The sequence below is a fragment of the Tupaia chinensis genome, unplaced genomic scaffold (assembly GCF_000334495.1).
Source record: "Tupaia chinensis unplaced genomic scaffold, TupChi_1.0 Scaffold000187_1, whole genome shotgun sequence".
NCBI lineage: Eukaryota > Metazoa > Chordata > Mammalia > Scandentia > Tupaiidae > Tupaia > Tupaia belangeri.
This window is the reverse complement of record NW_006159662.1, coordinates 5,181,157-5,185,837: the sequence shown is the minus strand read 5'-3', so window position 1 is coordinate 5,185,837 and position 4,681 is coordinate 5,181,157. Positions and strand designations below refer to the sequence as shown.

General features: G+C 39.8%; 1 protein-coding gene across 1 annotated transcript in view; it reads left to right on the top strand.

Moving 5' to 3' along the window:
* Positions 1-1,280: 1,280 nt before the first annotated feature.
* MAP3K3 (mitogen-activated protein kinase kinase kinase 3) overlaps positions 1,281-4,681 on the top strand; it is a 79,772-nt gene continuing 76,371 nt past the window's right edge. The window contains exon 1 of the mRNA XM_006146807.3: positions 1,281-1,299. The gene's annotated coding sequence lies outside the window, so the exon portion shown is untranslated. The remainder of the gene's footprint in view (positions 1,300-4,681) is intronic.

Sequence of the window (4,681 nt, the reverse complement as noted above, 5' to 3'; positions counted from 1 at the left end):
AGAAAGAGAATGTTTGAGAAGGAACGAGAAAGTACTCCCCATGGCGAATGGTCCTATCACAATCCCTTCTTCTCCATTTCTCCCTTCTTTCCAGATTTTGGGCATGCACAAACCTATGTTTTTAGAGAGATTTTTGCTACGGGGCACGTGTCCTTACCAGAGAGACAAAGACAGAAAGCAAGAGATCACCCTCCAGTGGGGATGGCCATACAGCAATCCCTTCTCCTCTGTTTTCTCGGGATCTTGGGCACGCAGTCACATGCACCAAGCATAAATTTAAGCCACCGGGTCCAGGACTCGAACTGTGGTTCAATATGTGGGAGTCTAGTGATGTAACCATTATGCCATCTGTTGGTTCCACGCCTGGCATGTTTTACAAGTTATTGAGTCTTGAACTGTGCAGGCAGCCATGTGTAATCCAGCTGTCTTATCCACTATGCCACCAACTGGCTCCCTGGCTCTTTCATGTACTTTGTATAGGGCTCAGCAAGAATATATGGTTTTATATTGGCTGATAGTTTTATAGAATATATAGTTATATATTGGCTGTTAGTTACATGTGTGCTTGGTTATTTTTCAAGCCACTGGGTCTGGCACTCAAAGTGAGCAGCAGCCATATGGGATCTAACTGCTTTAACCACCATGCCAGCTAGCTGGCCTGGTCAGGTTTTATATTGGCTGTTAGTCCCAGTAAATTTCTAAAGAATCTACAGTTATCCCTGTAAATAATAGAAAGTATTCTTTTTTTGGCGTTTATACTATGTGACTATAAGAAAAAAATGGAATTGACCGTTTTTTTCATAATCCCACTAGCATGCTCTCACAGTTTTATTTAAAGTGACAAACACTGTTAATACCTGAGACTAATTCACTAGTGTTTATTTGTTTTTGTTTTTATAAATGCATATGTGAAACTTAGTGAGATACATTCCTGAAAAACATGAAACATCTTGGGATAGTATAGGAAACTATAGTCAACTGAATATAGGATTAAGGATGGTCTGGTTCTAGTTTGAAGTCAAGTCAGAATCATTGTGACTTACACTGTATGTCTCCTTGTTAGACCAGTCTCAATTCAGTTTGGTTGATCTGACCATCTGAATGGTTAGCAACTGCTTTGATTGAAATTTGGATCACAATTTAATAAATCAACATGGCTGTGTCATGACTATATTTCTGATTTTATTTTAATGACAGTGGATTTTAAAACTGCATTGTAGGCCATTGCAAAAAATACCTGTCCAACTGAGCATTCCTTCAAGGAGTACACAAAGGATAAGAAGCAGTTGTCTGTATAAGGTATCCATTTCTTCTTTGCCCATTTGTCAAATTCCTCCTGTGTGCCAGGCACATTATTAAGCTCTGTACCTTGCCTGGTGTACCTGCAAGAAGTTACATTTAAGATGAACTAGAAACATGTAAACAAATAAGTGCAACAGGGTGTTATAGATACTTTGTGAAAGTATTTAAGTGCTCAGCAGAGGTAGCTAAGGATGGCTGAGACAACAGGGAAGACCCAGGTTTGATCCTTGGCCCAACTAACCAGGCCATGGTGGCTGATGCCTGTACTTTTACCTAACAGAGGCTGGGGCGGGAGGATCGCATGCGATCCTGTTGAAAATACATTTCAACCTCTTTTACCTATGCTCGCTTGCTCTCATTCAAAAAGGGAGGGGGGTGACTAGCAGATGGTGTAATGATTACTTCACTGGACTCCCATGTAGTCGACAGTGGTTTGGGTCCTGGACCTGGAGGCTTAAAACTCATGCTGGGTGCATGTGCCTGCGTGCCCAAAATCCTGAGAGGAAAATGGAGGAGAAGTGATTGCGGAGTGGCCCTACCCTCTAGGGGGTGATTTCTTGCTTTCTGTCTCTCTGGTAAGTACACACACCCTGTAGCAAAAAATCTCTCTCTTTAAAAAAAAGAAAAGATAGGGCCACTTGTAAAGCAATGGTAACACAATTGGTCCCACTTGGGAAGGATCCTAAGTTTTATCCTAGGACCTCCCTAAGCATGTTGGGCATTCACATGTGTGCCTGTGGTCTGGGCCAGCTGAGATAGAGAGAGGTGGATCATGGCGTGAGGATTCTGTTTGGCGTGCCTGTCTATCTGTCCTCTTCTCTCACCCTCACTCCCATCAAAGAAAGAAAGAAATAAACTTTTTTAAAAAGTGCTTGCACAGGAAAGAGAGAGATCAATTCCCTAGTTTTGGGGTTGACATGTAATCCTATAATCTCTAGTCCCTTAGGTTAATTTCATCCAACATTAAAATAAAATATACTGGCAATATATAATGTATTCTGATGAGGAAGCAGTGACTTACTTTGTAATATATATATATGTCTTTAAATTTTGAAGCATCAATTAGATAATGCCTGTTGTATCCCAGAAACAGAAAAATAAACACCAGAATTTAACTTTGAGATTATGTTCTTAAAGAAGAGTTTCTTGTGATTTGAGTATCCCAGCTTACATATACTTATTGTAACATGATGTTTGCCTGAGTGCGGACAGGGTGGAGGCGGTGGAAGTATGTGAAATGTCATGAGGAGAAAGATAGTAAAATCTGACTCAGGAACATTGGAGCCCAAGCTCTGTCCTCGGTGAGCAGTGTGATCAGACGATCTGGCAGAGTTGGGTAGAGCACTGACAAGACGAAAAAATAACATCATTAGTTAAGTGAAAACAAAGATTAAAATATTACTTTGGGGATTTGTACATATGGAAAAGAGAGAGTGTGAGGCATAGTAAACAGACACATGCAGGACCACAGTGTTGATCGGAGGACAAGGTACTTTCAGCAGTTTTTCCAAATTAAGCCAAGGGAACACATAAATGAGAAGTGCCTTAATACTCAGCCTGTAGATAGAAGTAGTATCTCACTTTGAGAGAGTGACTTGCTGCTGGAGCTAAAGAGAGGAGTGTGTTGCCTGGCAGCTCCCATACCATAGTTTAGGGTATCAGGAGAAGAAAAAGTGCTGCTGGGGAATTACGAGACCCTCTGCTTAAAACTACTTCAGAGCTTCAATTTTTTAAGCTTGAACTCTAATCCTTGTTTCATAGATCTCTTCCATTTTCTATGAATAAGTACTTCTCCCCTTCCTAGATTCTTAATGTCTTAATCTTTAGAATTAGCTTCTTTGTGCTTCTTCCTGGTGGCTTGTAAAGGGTCTGACCATCCCATCCACGGTGCCACTGGCTGACCCAATGCTTTCCATTTTCTTTTGATCTCTAGCTTATTAATTCCATTTAAAATTTTGTTTCTGAGGCTAGCAGGTGGCTTGGTGGTTATAGTGGCTGGTTTCCACATGGCCAACTGTGTGATTCAAGTCCTAGACCTATCAGCTTGAAAAAAAAATATGCTAGAGAGCCAGCTGACATGAAGGTTAATCCAGATGAATGCTACACTGCCTACTGCATGGTTCAAATCCTGGACCTAGTGGCTTGAAAATCACACTGGGCATATGTGCATCCATACCCAATATCCAGAGAGGAGAATGAGGGAGAAGGGGTTGCAATGTGACCATCACCCTCAGGAGTGATTTCTCACTTTTTCTCTTTTTCTTTCTCCAGTGAGTGCACATACCCCCTAGCAAATTAAAAAAATTCTTTGTTTGTTTCTGTCACTGCCTGGACTGTGCCTGCTATGACCTTCTCTGGTCTTGGTTTCTGTGGTGTCATTTGCTAACTTCTCTTCTTCCTACTCTAGTTGATGAGGATTACTTACAGAGAATCATCCTCTGACCCTCTTTTCTTACCCTCTAGCCCTTACTTGCTTATTCTTTATGAACTTTTTCCTCCACAGTTCATTTGTAAGCTCTCTGGCATAGCTGAAATACAATAACTTGTGTTTTTAAAAATACAATAACTTAAAATACAGTAGCATGTCTTTATTCTGTTAATAACTACACAAAATAATCTATATTGCTTCTTTCTGCTCACATTTTTTAAAATATATTTTTTAAAAAATATATTTTTTTGTTTATGTACTATTGTTTGTATAATTCAGGGTTTTTTTTGTATAATGTCATATTTGTGTATTATCCTTTTACTCTTAGAGTTTGAATACCTTAAAGTATCTTTTAAAACTTTCTTAATGTAAAATACATGGTAAGTATTCAGTAAATGGCTATTGTTAATGATTAGTAAAGATTCAAGAATAAAATTAAATATTAGAGTAGATTACATGGCCTCCAGTCTTTTTCCGTCGACCTTTTTCCATTGATGACAATAATAGCCAGCATTTTTTAAGCATTACTAAGTGTTAGGTTCCATAAGAAATAATTTGTAAGTTTTCTTTTTCTTTTAAACTCTCATAGCAGCTCTGTGAAATTTTACTTTTATCTACATTTACAGATAAGGAAATTGAAGTTTAGGGTTTTGTTTTTTTGTTTTTTTGAGAGGTTTTTGCTATAGGGCGAGTGAGCTCACCAGACAGACAGAGAGAGACAGAGAGATGGAAAGCGAGAAATCACCCCCCAGGGGGGATGGTCATGCCGTAATCCCTTCTCCTCCATTCTCCTCTCGGGATCTTGGGCACGCACGCACACGCGCCTGGTGTGAGTTCTAAGCCACCGGGTCCGGAATGTGAACCGCGGTCGACTACATGGGAATCCAGCATCATAGCCATTATGCTAACTGCTGGTTCCCCCCCCCCTTTTTTTTTTTTTTTTCTTATGAT